The sequence below is a fragment of the Lolium perenne genome, chromosome 7 (assembly GCF_019359855.2).
Source record: "Lolium perenne isolate Kyuss_39 chromosome 7, Kyuss_2.0, whole genome shotgun sequence".
Lineage (NCBI taxonomy): Eukaryota > Viridiplantae > Streptophyta > Magnoliopsida > Poales > Poaceae > Lolium > Lolium perenne.
In genome coordinates, this window is record NC_067250.2 from 323455526 (window position 1) to 323474984 (window position 19459).

Below are 19459 nucleotides of genomic sequence, written 5' to 3' on the forward strand. Positions count from 1 at the left end.
CAGGAGGTAGGTGACGTATAGGTCGTGCTGATGAGCTTGAGGGCATGGCGAATGATGGACTATGGCGTGCGAGCGAGGTGCGTGTCCTTGCAGTACCGGTGCGGCAAGGATTGGATCATTGCGATGGCGACAGGTCCTCCGCGAGCTAGTGAGCTTGTCTACGGGGTAGATGAGGTGGTGGCAAAGCTCGATGCAGAGGTAGGCGTGCAGGGGTGTACTGAGGCGACGTCACGACTTGCCGCTCTGGCGCGTCCAGGACGTGTCCGTGCGCGCTCACTGCGTGCCTGACATGGTTCTGGGCGTGTCTGGGCGTGCAGCGTGTGGCCAATGCCGTGCTCTCCTTCGACTAGGGCTGGTACGAGCATGCTCAGGGGAGTGTGGGCGTGCTTGCTGACATGGTGAGATGGATAGGAGAGGACCAGGGCGATTGAGTGCTTGTGAGTGGGCATGGTACACGGCATGGTGAGGTTCTTGATCATTCCTCCACTTTACTCAGTGCAAAATGGCAGGGCTTGATGCAGAGGAGGTACATTGTGGGGACCCCGGACTAGCTGTCCAAAATCCCTGTTATGTATACAGTTCACGATCCCATGATCAGTGCGTCGTGAACACATAACCAAACTGATATCAAATTACACCATCCATTACAAAGCGGAATAAGAAAATTACAATGAGGTCACATGACCATTACTTACATAATAGCCTCGAAGGGCCTAACTAAACATCAGAGTAGCATCATCACTTCAGCAGCGCAGTACCCAAGTCATCTGCCATAACCCTACAGTAAATCGATCGGGAAGACGTTCCTAGCTCGCATAGACGTCGTCAACTCCTTCTTCATCTGTCGAACTCCTTCAAGTCTGGCCAAGTAAATAGCCAGGGACAAAGCCGTGAGTACATTTGGAATTGTACTCGCAAACCATCAAGAAGGTGATAAAAATTCTAACTAGAGAAGACAAGAGAGGAAAAATAGTTTCTCTCGTGGATGTAGCATGTGGAAGAGAAATAGTTTCTCTTGTGGATATAGCATGTGGAAGAGAAATAGTTTCTCTTGTGGATATAGCATCCCGGCATCTCGAGTGATGGGGACACTAAGGGAGTCCTATGACATCTCTATACCTTTGTTAAAGAAGAGGTAGCATACCGCCATCTCAATTGATGGGGATACTAGGGAAGTCCTATGACATCTCTATATCTTTATTGAAGAAGAGTCCCTCTACAAGAAACACTGGGAAGGGTCACCCAATTTTGTTTCATTTTCCTCGACCATCTCCATATGGTCGGCACCAGCCTTTCCGTACCCTTCTGGTACATCCAACACACACATTTCCTTTGGAAATCATTTTCTAAACCAAAACTCGACACAGCTCTGTAACGGCCATCCCAACCATCCATGACCGCGGACGCGGCTATTCGAATAGATTTGACTCTGCAGAGTGTGCGCACTTTCCCCACAAGATCTGATAAATCCGCCGGGATCATCCCCGGATCGTCATACGAAAGTATGCGAGTCTCGGATAATCAGTCGAAGCCTTTCGCCCATTCAACTTAGCAAGAGGTCCTACCCTATGGAGTATGTACCTCCCCGGCACCGTGGCAGCTCACCTCCCTTTGAGCGTGGCTCCACCGCCAAGCCAGGAGACCCATAGTGTCTTTCGGACGGGTCAGCCCCGAAGGCCTCCCGTTATACTATTGTCCCAACCATGACAACCCGGACTCGGGGGTAACCGTACCCTTGTATAGTTGTGCGGTGCCTCATGCTAAGAAGAACAAACGTCAAGCTAAGCCCCGTGCCCACGTTGGAGTAGTGTGGTTGCGCGGGTTAATTGTTCCGGGCGAATACAAAGAACCATGTGTCGTTTTTCTCAAAACCCAAGTCACACCCACATTTCCTTTTCTCAATCATCTTTGACAAGATCCTTTTTGCCTTCATAAACCATACACTCGGGTAAGGTCGACTCACCCAAGGTTTTCTCAAAACTTTTACAACAAGGTAAACCTTGAGGGGTTCCCAACCTACAGTTTTATGTAGGAGCTAAGATATAACAATGGCAATGATGCTAGCCATCATACCACTAAGGAGATGATAATTGAATTGTCAAGGGGATCATACATGCTTAGGATAAGCATGCATGGGAACAACATAAGTAGGATGATTCGACAAGGGTCATGATGTTGATCATCATACCACTAAGAAGATGATAAAATAGATGGTCAAGGGGGCATACATGCTCAGGGTATGCATGTATAAGATCAACAAGGGGTTCAACATACTCGAGAGTAAGTATGCAGAACATCAACAAGGGGTTCAACATACTCGAGAGTAAGTATGCATAACATCAACAAGGGGTTCAAGAAGGGTGTCAAGAGGTCGACACACACAAGATAAGTGGGCATACCCATCACATTTAGAGGGTACACCAAGATCATGATGTTGACAACCACCATTCAAAAAAAGGGGGTTTGTCCGCGAGGTGCCAAAGAGAGTAAGCATGCTCACGGTAAGCATGCTCCAACAACAAAAGTAGAAATCACACAAGATTGATCGAGAGACAATAATTATAACAAAGTAACCACAATATGTGATTCAACATTCAAAGATCAAGAGATGGCTTGCCTTGGCTTATTTGTCCCTGGACTTCTTCAACTCCATCAAATAAGAATTCCCACAGTACAAATAAAATCCTTGTCCGATTCCACTTCTTCTTCTTCTCCTCCGAAATTGTTCGCATCTATCGCCGGAAAATATAAAAGGAACACAATCAATCACATTGCTCCAAACATAACAAGCATGCAACATTCAACAATCAATAGCTAACCACTTTACTAAGGGCTAACATACAAAAGACTTATAGATACTACAAAGCAACTAAAAGAAAACCCCATTTATTTACCTAGTAAAGGTATGAGAGTGCCACGACTTAGCAATTGCCTCTCTAGGTATCACCATGGCACAACTAAGTATCCCCTGGTAGATAACATCATAAAGAGGACAAGAGCATTAGTTTGACATCAAATACATTCACAAAACATTTTCAAACATTTTTGGAAAAGTAGAAAACAGTTTTCCTAACTTAGTTTGCTCACATAACACAACATCCAAAATAGGAAGCAAACCACATTCCACATCATTTGAAAACTTAAGCAAAACAATAGGGCTAAAGTTGAGTTGCAGAGGTTTTGTTTTGCAAGCATAAAACAAAGGTTGCCCAGTTCTAAATAAAAGAGTTGGTCAAGGGTTTTAAATAAACCCAACAAGTTTTGGTCCAACAATGCATGTCACACATATACCTTACTAACAGTAACGAAAATGCATGAACAGAGACTAACACTATTTTTCCTAGATGGCCAGTACTAATACAAGACTAACCCAATTGGATTCACTCAAAAATATTAAACCTACAAATTTAGGAATTTGTTTGAATCTGACTGTACAGAAAACAAGATCTGTAAGCCATAAATCGTAGAAAAATCCTAAAAATATGGGACCACTGGCATTTGAAAGGTATTTAAACAGAGATGCATACACAATTGGATTTGGGTTCAAATTGTTTCTGAAACTCTCACAAATGGATTGACAAGGTTACTGCATGTTTGTACCATTTGCTTTCTCTCTGGAGTTACAGAATAGGTAAAGGTGTGAAACTTGTTTGAGAAGATTAAGAAAACATTCAGTAATCCTACAGAATTGGAATCACTCAATTAGGTTCACAAATGGATTTTTGGTGATTTAAAAGCTAACAGCCATGTCTGCAGAACACACATAACAAGTTTAATTCACCCAAAATCTTACATAACTCATAAAAATATGAGGTCAGCTGCATCTGAAAGGTATTGAAAATCTGGTTCTTACCCATTTTGTTTCATTCGAAAATTCGTTCCCAAGCTCCTGGTTTAATTCAACAAAGTCAGATCTGACCAGATCTTGATCTGTGAACCATTTCAGTTTCAGGAGGTCAATCGAAGTGAAACCAACGCCAAAATGAAGGTACTGAAGAGGGCTTTCACCCACCGTTGAGTTTGCTCAAAAAGGTTTTGTAAAACGGAACAAATCTAACAAACAGTGAATCTGCATATTTCCAGAACTTTATTTACCAGGGATAATCCGTAACGAATTTGAGGATGAGACCAACGCCAAGTTGTAGATCTTTCCAATATCTATCTGTGGAACTTTGAATCACTCGATTTGGATCTGCACACGAGATTTGGTGGATTTTACAAGTTTGTACCAGAATCTGAAACAGCAAGATAGCAGAAATTACTGCAAGGATTTGGACGAACTTTGCTCAAGAACTTCAGATCTGAGGATTGCTCAAGCTTCTTCATGCTTGGACCAACATGCACCTGCATCAAGATCCAATCTTAGCAATGGAGGAAGAAGAAGAGGGAATAAAACCATCTAGGGTTGGGGAGAAGAAGGAGAGGGATGCTCTCATGGTGAGGATGAGCTTGAGGGAGGAGGAGAGCTTCATCTTGGTGGCTTTCCATGGCCATGGCCGGCCATGGAAACTAGGGGGAGCAATATTTCGTGGGAGAAGGAGGGGAGGGAGTGGGTAAGGCAGGGGAATGAGTGGAGAGTGGAGAAAAATGAGAAGAAAAAGAGGAAGGGGTGGCCAGCCAAGTGCTTTTATAGAGGGAGAGAGTGGTGGCTGCCTCCTTTTTGATTGGCTAGGATGGGTGGCTGCCCATTTATTGATTGGGGTAGTTGGGAGGCAAGGCTTGTGGAGGAAGGAAAAGAAGAGGGAGGGCTGGCCGAAAATCTTGCCATGGCCGGCTCCTTCATGTGTCACTCAAAAATGAACAAAGAGAGAGAGATGCACAACATCCATGTGAATAGATCAAGGCATGATGTTGAGGAGGTAATGTCAATGAGTGATTTTGATGATGATAAGAATATGAGTAGGTACATATAGATAAAAAGAAGTATGAAGGTGACATGTGCCATGAGAATAATCTCCACCACTTGGGTTGAGACCAACTTATGATGAAGATAGTTCCCAAGGTATATTTGATGATTAGAGGTTTTTATTTGAATTCAATTTTTGGAAGGATTGGGATTGACCACATGCAACAATGCATGTGAATGTCAAGGTAGATGGGATGGTGATGGTGGTTTAGACAGTTATAGAGCAAGACTAAGAGACATGGTGAGTGAAGTAACCATGTACTCACAAGGATGAATATGGTGGCAGAAATCACCAATTCATGAGATCAAGGTGATGATGGAAAAGAATAGAGGATTGAGATGGGTATGATGAAATATAACTTGTTCTTCAAATAAGAGGTCAATTGGGAGTGATTTGAAAGTATCAAATGATCATCCATTTGATCAAGAATTGGAGGATGAGGGTGGACAATGTGGGAGATCAGAGAGGTTCACAACTAGGGACAATTGGGAATGAACTCAAGTGGAATGAAGTTTTGAAAGTGTTGAGATAAAACCAGTTGGAACATAGGGGTTCAAACTATTCTACTTACTTTCTCAAGTAAGGTAGAGTTTTTCTCAAATGTAAAATAAACAAGAGGAAAACAAGGAATGGTATAAGTACCATAGACAAGCCTTTTGTTAAAAAGAAAACAAAATAGCAAGTAATGTTTCAGAAATCAGTACTTGTTAGAAATGGGATGAAAAACAAAACCCATTTCAGTTCTTTGTTTTCTTTGAAGAAATATCTTAAAAAGATTTAGTAAAATTAGAAGTAGTTTTGTGATCAAAACTAGAGAAGGAAAAACAATAGGGTTTTTGAGAAAGAAAACTTAATTTAGGGAGAAGTGTTCTCAAGGGTAGATGGTGGCTACAAAATGTACCCATCATTCCCACTCTTAGTTTTGTGAAGATAAACTTGGATGAAAACAAAAACAAGAGGTAAAAGAGGAAGAAGTGATCTGGTGCTGGAACATGGGATAGGATACCAGATCAAGTTGAATATATGAGTTGCAAGGATTGACTGAGACATGCAGGACGTGGAGGTGGAAGAGGGTGTTGCATAGATGAGATCAATTGCCAAAGTCTGGACATTTTAAGCCTGTCGACACAGATGGTCGACATGGCCTCAAAACCAACAAGGATGAGTGGGTATAAGAGAGGGATGTAGCTAGGGGTAGACGATCCCAAGTTTTGAATTAAGGATGATTGAGCTATCTTGTACCACAAAGAGAAAAATCAAGATGACACACTCATGTTGTCACCAGGAGAGAGGTTTGATGTAGTAAAAAGGAAAACAATTTTTCCTAAGTCACACATGTGTTTTATTAGGTGAGTTGTTTGACTGACCACTAGAGGTGTTGTTCTTCGAGGTAACTCAAGACAAAACTCAACAAGCAAAACAAGACAATACATCTACCAACAGATCAAAGCAATTCATCTTAACAGACAGATCAAGGCAATTCATCTTAATTAGTCTATAGAAAAAGTTTTTGTTCCCCCTAATTTTTGCACTAAGGTCAACAAAACATGGTTGCAAAAGTTGGGGTGTTACAGATCTTCCACCCTTAAAATAATCTCGTCCCGAGATTACTAAGCGTAGGGCTAGAGGGGTTGTAAAGTTTAACTAAAGTTAGACTCCATTCTTCTGTAGATGTGCCATTGTTGAGAAGGTCGTTGCTTCATCTTCTGGGAGAGATGATGGATTCCTGCCGATGGCGAGCTTCATGAAGAGGTTGAATACTCCATGCCGGTGTTAGATTTGTAGCTTCTTAGCGATCCTAGCAGAGTCCATGATTTTGGAGAAGTTAGTGCACTCCAATGGTGTTTTAGCAGGTTCGAAAACTTTTTAGAGTTAGCTTTAAATTTTAATGGAAGACGAAGTCTTCCACCCTTAAAATCGTTCATCAGGGGTTCTGAAAAACTCTAAGCTTCAGCCACGGAGTCTGGTCGGGCGCTTTTGAAGGGGTCTTCGGTCTCTCGTCTTGAGTTGAAACATCTTCAGAGGGCGTTGTGTAGTCCACGGCTTCAAGAGGGGTTAGTGCATCCCACGTTTCCAATGATGTGTTAGAAAGGTTTAAAATGTTAGGGTTAGCTCCAATCGTCTTCCACCCTTAAGATTTTTCATCGGGTTCTCGGAAAAAACTCAGAGCTTCTGCCTTGTAGTTCTGTCTGGGGCTTCTGAATAAGTTGTCGATCTTCCGTATTTAGTTGAAGAATCTTCGGGGGAGAAATGTAGACCACGGCTTCAAAAGGCACTCACGGTGTTTACTAAACCTTATAATGTGCGGTAAGTTAGTAAGTCGATGAAGCGCCTGGTTGTGTCCATATGAAGTAGCAACGAAGGTCGTCGGAGACAATCTTGAGCTTGAGAGTTGGTGCTGACTTGTACCAGTTGAGAAGTGTGCGGTTAAACTACACCTAATCTTGAGTCTTGAGGTATCTTCAGGAGCTTCACTTGATGAGGAGCGGATGAACCAGGTGATGCAGCTTGGCTTTGATGCTATTGTTCCCTCAGCTTGTTAGATGACGTGTTAGAGGGTGGTTTCAAGAAGATATGCTCGAGGTTAGTGCGGTTATGCTCCAAGGTTAGTCCAAATTAGTATGTCTTCTCGCAGAGGTGCAGTCACTCTTGAAGGAAGGGGCTTCTGCTTTCTTGGCGTAGTAGAGATGCTCCAGCTGATCTTGAAAGTGGTCGGCGTGGATAGGGGTCTGGGTTAGTTTCTCTGACGGTTGAGAATCGATGGTTAACAGAGTTAACTTATCCAGTAACTAGCAGTTAGTATTCTAACGGCGTGGTTGATGAGGGTAAAAACATCTTAGGGAGGCTGTCTAAGCTAGGTTATCACACCGAGGGTGTTTTTCAAACTGAAGGATCAAGACAATCATGCACACAACAAACAGATAAAAACACTCAAGGCAACACACGAGGAACTACAAGCAATCATCACACCAGACATGGTACTCTAAGTACCCAAGGATGCCTAATACGTAGGGGTAGCTCAATCAAAGCGATTGAGTTTTGTCCTATCCATCCTATAGGTTTGGGGCTGGTCGCATATGTTGACGTCTTCATATCATCAACGTCAGCTTCAACTTGGATCCTTGTAGCAGTTGGTAGTGAAGGGGTCGGGTGTTGAGTCATTGATGATGAGGCGGAGGAGAAAACTGTGTAGAACTTCTAGTCTCGACATCCCGGAAATATGAGGTCTTCGAAGAGGTAGCTGTTGAGGTGCTCTCGAAGGCGGCAACTTCTGGTGGCTGGCCTAAAAAGTACTAGTCAAGAACTGAGGACTTGATCCCAGACGACTGCAAAAAGTGCAAGTCCATGGAGGAACAAGGTCAGCTCATCGACAGACTTTGGTGACAACCAAAGATGTGATGTTATCATCCCTACATGAGCACGGCTAAGTCGGCATCAAATCTTCAATAGCTGCTGTTGGAGATATGTGAGACTTCATAAAAGGTTGATCCATCTTCGAGTTCGAGTCTCCGGTCTGGGTTGGGGACATCGTCCAATATGTAGGTTTGAATTGGATGAGACAATAGAGTAAGAATTTTCAAACCCTTTTATAAAGCGGAGAGATAAGAATTTAGAAGCTTTGAATAAATAAGAGGAGTAGAAGCTATGCTTCCGACTAAAGAAAGAATTTGTTTTGTAAATAGTTTTTCCCAAGTACTTGTTTCCTAACTAACGTCCATGCTAACTAAGGTCTCCTACAGTCAGGATAGCTCTGATACCAGCTCTGTGGGGACCCCGGACTAGCTGTCCAAAATCCCTGTTATGTATACAGTTCACGATCCCATGATCAGTGCGTCGTGAACACATAACCAAACTGATATCAAATTACACCATCCATTACAAAGCGGAATAAGAAAATTACAATGAGGTCACATGACCATTACTTACATAATAGCCTCGAAGGGCCTAACTAAACATCAGAGTAGCATCATCACTTCAGCAGCGCAGTACCCAAGTCATCTGCCATAACCCTACAGGCAACTGACTGGGAAGACGTTCCTAGCTCGCATAGACGTCGTCAACTCCTTCTTCATCTGTCGAACTCCTTCAAGTCTGGCCAAGTAAATAGCCAGGGACAAAGCCGTGAGTACATTTGGAATTGTACTCGCAAACCATCAAGAAGGTGATAAAAATTCTAACTAGAGAAGACAAGAGAGGAAAAATAGTTTCTCTCGTGGATGTAGCATGTGGAAGAGAAATAGTTTCTCTTGTGGATATAGCATGTGGAAGAGAAATAGTTTCTCTTGTGGATATAGCATCCCGGCATCTCGAGTGATGGGGACACTAAGGGAGTCCTATGACATCTCTATACCTTTGTTAAAGAAGAGGTAGCATACCGCCATCTCAATTGATGGGGATACTAGGGAAGTCCTATGACATCTCTATATCTTTATTGAAGAAGAGTCCCTCTACAAGAAACACTAGGAAGGGTCACCCAATTTTGTTTCATTTTCCTCGACCATCTCCATATGGTCGGCACCAGCCTTTCCGTACCCTTCTGGTACATCCAACACACACATTTCCTTTGGAAATCATTTTCTAAACCAAAACTCGACACAGCTCTGTAACGGCCATCCCAACCGTCCATGACCGCGGACGCGGCTATTCGAATAGATTTGACTCTGCAGAGTGTGCGCACTTTCCCCACAAGATCTGATAAATCCGCCGGGATCATCCCCGGATCGTCATACGAAAGTATGCGAGTCTCGGATAATCAGTCGAAGCCTTTCGCCCATTCAACTTAGCAAGAGGTCCTACCCTATGGAGTATGTACCTCCCCGGCACCGTGGCAGCTCACCTCCCTTTGAGCGTGGCTCCACCGCCAAGCCAGGAGACCCATAGTGTCTTCCGGACGGGTCAGCCCCGAAGGCCTCCCGTTATACTATTGTCCCAACCATGACAACCCGGACTGGGGTAACTGCAGTACCCTTGTATAGTTGTGCGGTGCCTCATGCTAAGAAGAACAAACGTCAAGCTAAGCCCCGTGCCCACGTTGGAGTAGTGTGGTTGCGCGGGTTAATTGTTCCGGGCGAATACAAAGAACCATGTGTCGTTTTTCTCAAAACCCAAGTCACACCCACATTTCCTTTTCTCAATCATCTTTGACAAGATCCTTTTTGCCTTCATAAACCATACACTCGGGTAAGGTCGACTCACCCAAGGTTTTCTCAAAACTTTTACAACAAGGTAAACCTTGAGGGGTTCCCAACCTACAGTTTTATGTAGGAGCTAAGATATAACAATGGCAATGATGCTAGCCATCATACCACTAAGGAGATGATAATTGAATTGTCAAGGGGATCATACATGCTTAGGATAAGCATGCATGGGAACAACATAAGTAGGATGATTCGACAAGGGTCATGATGTTGATCATCATACCACTAAGAAGATGATAAAATAGATGGTCAAGGGGGCATACATGCTCAGGGTATGCATGTATAAGATCAACAAGGGGTTCAACATACTCGAGAGTAAGTATGCAGAACATCAACAAGGGGTTCAACATACTCGAGTAAGTATGCATAACATCAACAAGGGGTTCAAGAAGGGTGTCAAGAGGTCGACACACACAAGATAAGTGGGCATACCCATCACATTTAGAGGGTACACCAAGATCATGATGTTGACAACCACCATTCAAAAAAAGGGGGTTTGTCCGCGAGGTGCCAAAGAGAGTAAGCATGCTCACGGTAAGCATGCTCCAACAACAAAAGTAGAAATCACACAAGATTGATCGAGAGACAATAATTATAACAAAGTAACCACAATATGTGATTCAACATTCAAAGATCAAGAGATGGCTTGCCTTGGCTTATTTGTCCCTGGACTTCTTCAACTCCATCAAATAAGAATTCCCACAGTACAAATAAAATCCTTGTCCGATTCCACTTCTTCTTCTTCTCCTCCGAAATTGTTCGCATCTATCGCCGGAAAATATAAAAGGAACACAATCAATCACATTGCTCCAAACATAACAAGCATGCAACATTCAACAATCAATAGCTAACCACTTTACTAAGGGCTAACATACAAAAGACTTATAGATACTACAAAGCAACTAAAAGAAAACCCCATTTATTTACCTAGTAAAGGTATGAGAGTGCCACGACTTAGCAATTGCCTCTCTAGGTATCACCATGGCACAACTAAGTATCCCCTGGTAGATAACATCATAAAGAGGACAAGAGCATTAGTTTGACATCAAATACATTCACAAAACATTTTCAAACATTTTTGGAAAAGTAGAAAACAGTTTTCCTAACTTAGTTTGCTCACATAACACAACATCCAAAATAGGAAGCAAACCACATTCCACATCATTTGAAAACTTAAGCAAAACAATAGGGCTAAAGTTGAGTTGCAGAGGTTTTGTTTTGCAAGCATAAAACAAAGGTTGCCCAGTTCTAAATAAAAGAGTTGGTCAAGGGTTTTAAATAAACCCAACAAGTTTTGGTCCAACAATGCATGTCACACATATACCTTACTAACAGTAACGAAAATGCATGAACAGAGACTAACACTATTTTTCCTAGATGGCCAGTACTAATACAAGACTAACCCAATTGGATTCACTCAAAAATATTAAACCTACAAATTTAGGAATTTGTTTGAATCTGACTGTACAGAAAACAAGATCTGTAAGCCATAAATCGTAGAGAAATCCTAAAAACATGGGACCACTGGCATTTGAAAGGTATTTAAACAGAGATGCATACACAATTGGATTTGGGTTCAAATTGTTTCTGAAACTCTCACAAATGGATTGACAAGGTTACTGCATGTCTGTACCATTTGCTTTCTCTCTGGAGTTACAGAATAGGTAAAGGTGTGAAACTTGTTTGAGAAGATTAAGAAAACATTCAGTAATCCTACAGAATTGGAATCACTCAATTAGGTTCAAAAATGGATTTTTGGTGATTTAAAAGCTAACAGCCATGTCTGCAGAACACACATAACAAGTTTAATTCACCCAAAATCTTACATAACTCATAAAAATATGAGGTCAGCTGCATCTGAAAGGTATTGAAAATCTGGTTCTTACCCATTTTGTTTCATTCGAAAATTCGTTCCCAAGCTCCTGGTTTAATTCAACAAAGTCAGATCTGACCAGATCTTGATCTGTGAACCATTTCAGTTTCAGGAGGTCAATCGAAGTGAAACCAACGCCAAAATGAAGGTACTGAAGAGGGCTTTCACCCACCATTGAGTTTGCTCAAAAAGGTTTTGTAAAACGGAACAAATCTAACAAACAGTGAATCTGCATATTTCCAGAACTTTATTTACCAGGGATAATCCGTAACGAATTTGAGGATGAGACCAATGCCAAGTTGTAGATCTTTTCAATATCTATCTGTGGAACTTTGAATCACTCGATTTGGATCTGCACACGAGATTTGGTGGATTTTACAAGTTTGTACCAGAATCTGAAACAGCAAGATAGCAGAAATTACTGCAAGGATTTGGACGAACTTTGCTCAAGAACTTCAGATCTGAGGATTGCTCAAGCTTCTTCATGCTTGGACCAACATGCACCTGCATCAAGATCCAATCTTAGCAATGGAGGAAGAAGAAGAGGGAATAAAACCATCTAGGGTTGGGGAGAAGAAGGAGAGGGATGCTCTCATGGTGAGGATGAGCTTGAGGGAGGAGGAGAGCTTCATCTTGGTGGCTTTCCATGGCCATGGCCGGCCATGGAAACTAGGGGGAGCAATATTTCGTGGGAGAAGGAGGGGAGGGAGTGGGTAAGGCAGGGGAATGAGTGGAGAGTGGAGAAAAATGAGAAGAAAAAGAGGAAGGGGTGGCCGGCCAAGTGCTTTTATAGAGGGAGAGAGTGGTGGCTGCCTCCTTTTTGATTGGCTAGGATGGGTGGCTGCCCATTTATTGATTGGGGTAGTTGGGAGGCAAGGCTTGTGGAGGAAGGAAAAGAAGAGGGAGGGCTGGCCGAAAATCTTGCCATGGCCGGCTCCTTCATGTGTCACTCAAAAATGAACAAAGAGAGAGAGATGCACAACATCCATGTGAATAGATCAAGGCATGATGTTGAGGAGGTAATGTCAATGAGTGATTTTGATGATGATAAGAATATGAGTAGGTACATATAGATAAAAAGAAGTATGAAGGTGACATGTGCCATGAGAATAATCTCCACCACTTGGGTTGAGACCAACTTATGATGAAGATAGTTCCCAAGGTATATTTGATGATTAGAGGTTTTTATTTGAATTCAATTTTTGGAAGGATTGGGATTGACCACATGCAACAATGCATGTGAATGTCAAGGTAGATGGGATGGTGATGGTGGTTTAGACAGTTATAGAGCAAGACTAAGAGACATGGTGAGTGAAGTAACCATGTACTCACAAGGATGAATATGGTGGCAGAAATCACCAATTCATGAGATCAAGGTGATGATGGAAAAGAATAGAGGATTGAGATGGGTATGATGAAATATAACTTGTTCTTCAAATAAGAGGTCAATTGGGAGTGATTTGAAAGTATCAAATGATCATCCATTTGATCAAGAATTGGAGGATGAGGGGGTACAATGTGGGAGATCAGAGAGGTTCACAACTAGGGACAATTGGGAATGAACTCAAGTGGAATGAAGTTTTGAAAGTGTTGAGATAAAACCAGTTGGAACATAGGGGTTCAAACTATTCTACTTACTTTCTCAAGTAAGGTAGAGTTTTTTCTCAAATGTAAAATAAACAAGAGGAAAACAAGGAATGGTATAAGTACCATAGACAAGCCTTTTGTTAAAAAGAAAACAAAATAGCAAGTAATGTTTCAGAAATCAGTACTTGTTAGAAATGGGATGAAAAACAAAACCCATTTCAGTTCTTTGTTTTCTTTGAAGAAATATCTTAAAAAGATTTAGTAAAATTAGAAGTAGTTTTGTGATCAAAACTAGAGAAGGAAAAACAATAGGGTTTTTGAGAAAGAAAACTTAATTTAGGGAGAAGTGTTCTCAAGGGTAGATGGTGGCTACAAAATGTACCCATCATTCCCACTCTTAGTTTTGTGAAGATAAACTTGGATGAAAACAAAAACAAGAGGTAAAAGAGGAAGAAGTGATCTGGTGCTGGAACATGGGATAGGATACCAGATCAAGTTGAATATATGAGTTGCAAGGATTGACTGAGACATGCAGGATGTGGAGGTGGAAGAGGGTGTTGCATAGATGAGATCAATTGCCAAAGTCTGGACATTTTAAGCCTGTCGACACAGATGGTCGACATGGCCTCAAAACCAACAAGGATGAGTGGGTATAAGAGAGGGATGTAGCTAGGGGTAGACGATCCCAAGTTTTGAATTAAGGATGATTGAGCTATCTTGTACCACAAAGAGAAAAATCAAGATGACACACTCATGTTGTCACCAGGAGAGAGGTTTGATGTAGTAAGAAGGAAAACAATTTTTCCTAAGTCACACATGTGTTTTATTAGGTGAGTTGTTTGACTGACCACTAGAGGTGTTGTTCTTCGAGGTAACTCAAGACAAAACTCAACAAGCAAAACAAGACAATACATCTACCAACAGATCAAAGCAATTCATCTTAACAGACAGATCAAGGCAATTCATCTTAATTAGTCTATAGAAAAAGTTTTTGTTCCCCCTAATTTTTGCACTAAGGTCAACAAAACATGGTTGCAAAAGTTGGGGTGTTACATACATGAGCAACAATGATCAAAGATCAAAAGGGGTTTAGGCAAAAATCCAGTGTGTAAAAGCATGTGTTGCACTTTCCAAATGTTGCCTGCAAGGTGTTTGTGATAATGGTCGCAAGAGAAATTTGTTGAATTTTGGAAATCTTTTTGGTGGATCTCATTTATATAATTAGAGAGGTAGAATGGTGGTGGTGGTGGTCAATTTGGTGAAGGTTTGCAAGAATTCAAAATGGGGGTTGATCTTCTCTTTGTTTCAATGTCACATCTTGTCAACTCTGTTCTGGTCAACCTGGTCAAAGTCAGCACTGGTGGTCAACAGCAAAGTTGTTCACCTTGACATGGTCTTGGATGAGGTGGTGAGAGTTGACCAAGTTTGGTTTAAGAAATGTCAAAACCAGGGTGTAAAGTGGTGAAGATAATATAAATGGGCAAAGTGACCATTATCACATGTTAGTTGAATTTGAATTCTTCTTTGATTTGATACTGGTTTCTTGGATTCAAAATGGTGTGTTATTGATATATAAGTGTTTTACAAACAATGGCACAAGCAAATGTGGCCTTGGTTGAAGATTTGCAAAATTGGCTAAAGTGTATGTGAGTGAAAATGGGATTTTCTCACTATTTGGTTTCTCTCTATTTGATTTGACTTTTCTTGACTCAAAAGTGATCCTTATTAGTTTAGGAACATTTCCAAACCATTGAAACCATTCCAAAAGGTCTAGCTCAAAGATTTGCAAAATTGGCCATAAACACATAAGAGGTGATGTGTCAATTTTTCTTAATCTTGTGATTTGTTCCCCTTGCTTTACTTGGGCAAGGTTGAGGGTCAATTTAGTGTTAGATTAGGTTTATAGATGGTTTCACACCATTTGGTCAAGGTATAAGTGCATAGGACAAGAATTGGTGAAATGGCTATGTGTCACATATGCCTCTATGCATATGTTGCATTTGATTTTTAATTGGATTATTCTTGACCCAATTGATGTTGTTGAGTGTTGAAATGGTATAGAGGAGTGATCCAACCATTCACAACAAGTCTTAGGGTCAAGATTCTTAACTTCACAAATTTGCTATTTTACTCTCATATGCCTCTATGGCATTTTTAGTTTCTTTTTATTTTCTTTGGATTCAACTTGGATTTGGTTTGATAAGTACTAGGTAAGCTTTATGAAGTTTGTTCAAACCTCTAAACAAAGTAGAAAAGCCTAGGGTAAAGTTTTACAAAAATAGCCATAGGCACATATACCTTTTTCTTATTTAATTTCCTTTTATTTTATTTTAACTTGGGTGGTGAAAAGAGGGGTGAGGTTTAGGGTTTAAGATCATTTCAAAATACTTTAACAAGCAATCATGGCAATAACACAAGAATTAAGCAAGATCACTATGTATCAAACTTAATTTAACAAAAGTTTTTGTTGGTTCCAAAATTTGGAAATAGGAAAATTCATTTTATTTGTTTTGAGATTTTTGGGATGTTACACTTCTGCCGGACAACTACGAGGTGTGGACGCAGTTCTTCTGGCAAAGGTACGAACGCGAGCTCGCCGCGTACGACGGCCCCCCTCCTCCTCCCGCTAGGAACAACGCCACCGGTGGTGGAGCGCGCCTAGCCTCACCCTCGAGAATGTGCTCGCGCACATCGAGGGTGGGAACTCCCCCTTCTGGGGATGCCGCCGCCGGTGGCGGCTACCGTGTCGCGCTGGTACGGTAGTTCCTGGACGCCGAGGAGGATGGCGCTGTCCTCCTCCTCGTCTGGGTCGAGGTCCTTGTCCAGGTCCGGCGGATCGGCTCCTCCGTGGTCGACACCGCACTTCGTCAAGAAGGAGCCGACATCGCCACTGCCGACCAGAGGGCGCAACAGCGGCACCCTCGTCATCCGCGACCAACCCTCCTCTCCATCGCGCGGGCGGAAGAGGAAGTCGTCGAAGAACGAGGCCGCCGTCGCCGCCACCGCGAACCAGCTCGCCGAGGACGCCGCGGTGGCGGAGGCGATCGCCAGGTCGTTGAGCGACCTGGTCCCCACCGACAGCGCGCTCCCCATCGATGCCGCACTGGACTGGTCTAGGCGGGACTGAGAGCGGCAGGAGGCGGAGCAGCAGCGTCAGCTGCTGGACCTGGCGAACTCGCGTATATATGTTAAATATCTTTAAATCTCTTTTCTGTTTGAACGAGTTTCGCCTAATTTTTGTTTAAATTCGCCGTACTTTGTCAAAAGTTTTCATCCATCCTAAACTCGCTGCTGGGAAAATAAGCATCCCAAGCTAAAAAAATCTAAATAGCACCGGATTTTGGGGTGAGCAACGGCTGGAGATGCTCGAGCCCTCAGAGCATCCCCACTCGTTGGCGCTCCCCACGCCCAAATCCGGACGAAACAACCGCCGGATTGGACGAAATTAAGTCGTGGGGAGTACCGTATTTCCAGTCGTCCACCCGGAGTTCGGCGGATAGAGTTTAAATTCAAACAAATCGCCGTCCCGCGCTACAAGTACGGCCAATTGATCGGCAAAAGGAGCAAAAGGATCAGCCACAGATCGGCGATCGGAGGGAAATTACACGGAGACAGGCTCGTCGGCAGTCCCGGCCGGCACGGCGGTGTCCGACGGACCAGTTTCCTCACACGCCGTGGCCGAAGCGGCTGCGGCGGCCGATGAGGAAGCAGCGGCAGTGGACGTCGAAGCAGCCGCAGTCGACGAGGTAGATGGTGAGGTAGACGAGGTAGGAGCCGGCGGAGACGACGAAGGACTGGCCGGAGGGGCTCGGAGGATGTCGCTGCGGTGGCCCTGGTACCAATTCCTCGTCTCCTCGTCCATCAGTTCCATGTCGCCGCCGCCCATCAGGAACGCCAAGTCTGTGTTCCTCTTCTTCGCCGCCGCCGTCGTCTTCAGCAGGGCGATCCAGACGCCTTGGTTGGCGAGCATCTCCCGCCACCTGCCGTCGAACTTGTCGTTCCTCCCGTCGGCGTGCGACCTCAAGTCGGCCCAGCACTTGTCGATCGACGCCTGCATCCTGTCGGCGGGATTGTCCGTCCGTTTGAGCTGTTTCAGCTTCTTCTGGCCGAGTTCAGGGTGCCCTTCCGCCGCGCAAGCCGCCGGAGCGTCGGGGTTGTACTGCTCGGTCTTGCTCTTCGAGAGGGTCGTGCGAGTTTCCTTCCACTTCTCGCAGTTCTCGAGGCGGGCGTAGACGTTGAGGAACTTGAACTGCAGGCCGGTGTCGTCCGTGTACATGTCCAAAGCTCGGTGCAGCTGGGGAAAAAAGAGCACGGCGATACGGGTCAGCTAACGACGATGTACCTCGGTGATGCAGGGTCGACGGAGCATACCTTTTGCTCCAAGTCCTGGCCGCTGATCGGCTGTTTGTCGACCTCCTCCTGTATGCCGTGCCATTTGTTGCACGCCGTCTGCATGATCCCCCAATGGGTGGCCATTGCCTTGTCTCCCCGGTACACGTTCATGTTCGTCTTGTTGAAGTAGGGATCGACGAGTTTGCGCTCCTCGTACGCCTGCCTCACTCGAAGCCAGTATGTGTCGAACGACTGATTGGCCCCGATTATGCCGTTCGTGGACACAGTCATCCAAGCTTCGGCGAGGCACTCCTCTTCCTTCGGCATCCATTTGATACGCGGTTCGGCAGACGGCGTGTCCTTCTTCCTCTTCTTCTTCCCCTTCGACAGGTTGGCGGCGGCTTGTGTTGGCTCTTCTTCTTCCTCGTCTTCTTCTTCGACGGCTTGGCTTCCGTCGGCAACATCCTCCCGATGCTCGTTGCGCGCCGCCACAGCTGCCGTCGCCCTCGCCTCCTCTTGCGTGAAGAACCCCAGGCACGCAGCGGCGGCGGCCATGAAGAACCCCGGGCTCGCAGCGGCGGCCATGGAGCCGGAGGTGATCATCTCGTGGATCTCCTCTTCGTTCGGCGCCGCCGTCGCATCGAACGGAGCGGCCCTCGTCGCAGGGCCGGCGAGGTGCCCTCGAACTGGCCGCCGCCGCCGACGTCAAGCTCGGGCGGCGACGGCGTGGACCTGGACGGTTGGACGTAGGCGCCCTCTTGGAACACGGCAGTCGGCGACGGCGAGTACAGCGAAGGGGAGAAGGACGACGGGGAACTGGTTGTAACTTGCGTCGGCCATTGGCCGGGGAACATGCTGCCGCCGCTCATGGCCATGCTGATCATCCTCGCTTGTTCGTCCTGGGCCGCCGCCGCCGCCCTCTTGGCGGCGGCTCTTTTCACCCTCTCCGCCCTGCCGCTTGTTTCCACCTCGCGCCGTTTCTCGTCCGCCGCCCACTCGGTGTTCGACATGCCCGGCGGCTTCGTCTTCTTCGCCCGCATCTTCCTCGCCGGCGCCTTCGGCGGTATTGTGGTGGACGAGAAGACGAGGAGCAGAGTGGTGGTGGACGAGAAGACGGCGCCGGGAACTGGAGCTGGAAGACGAGGAGATTGGCCAATTTCGGCGGGAGAGAATGGGGATATGCAAGCAAATTGGAGGGAATGGGGATATGCAAGCAAATTGGAGGGAAAATCGACAGGATTTGGTTTTCCAGTCGCCGACTACGCGGGTCCACACGACGTTTCGCGCCAAAATCTTTCGTCCGGAGTCCCCGAGCGCGCCCCGGGGGGCCGGGGATGGCGTGGGCTCGCCGGATGGATGAAGGGCCAAATCCGGATGAAAACGAGGAACCGAGGGTGCGATTGAGCCGATTTACGTCGTCCGGATGTAAAAAAGGCTCGCCGGAGGGTCTGGTCGGGGGGACGAGTGGAGATGCTCTCACAGTCGAACGCAGCCATCGGATTTTCACTGACACAAGGACCACGCCACATACCCCAGCAAGTCTTTGCCGTGTACACCCGCGC

At 44.8% G+C, this 19459-nt stretch overlaps 1 long non-coding RNA gene across 1 annotated transcript; it reads right to left on the reverse strand.

Annotated features, from left to right (window-relative positions):
- Positions 1-794: 794 nt before the first annotated feature.
- Positions 795-11341, reverse strand: LOC139833027 (uncharacterized). Its single transcript, XR_011748024.1, has 5 exons — positions 11033-11341; positions 10756-10870; positions 2895-2968; positions 2618-2732; positions 795-860 (listed from the first exon to the last, which is right to left on the reverse strand). It is a non-coding gene; the product is annotated as an uncharacterized lncRNA (long non-coding RNA).
- Between the last annotated feature and the right edge of the window lie 8118 nt (positions 11342-19459).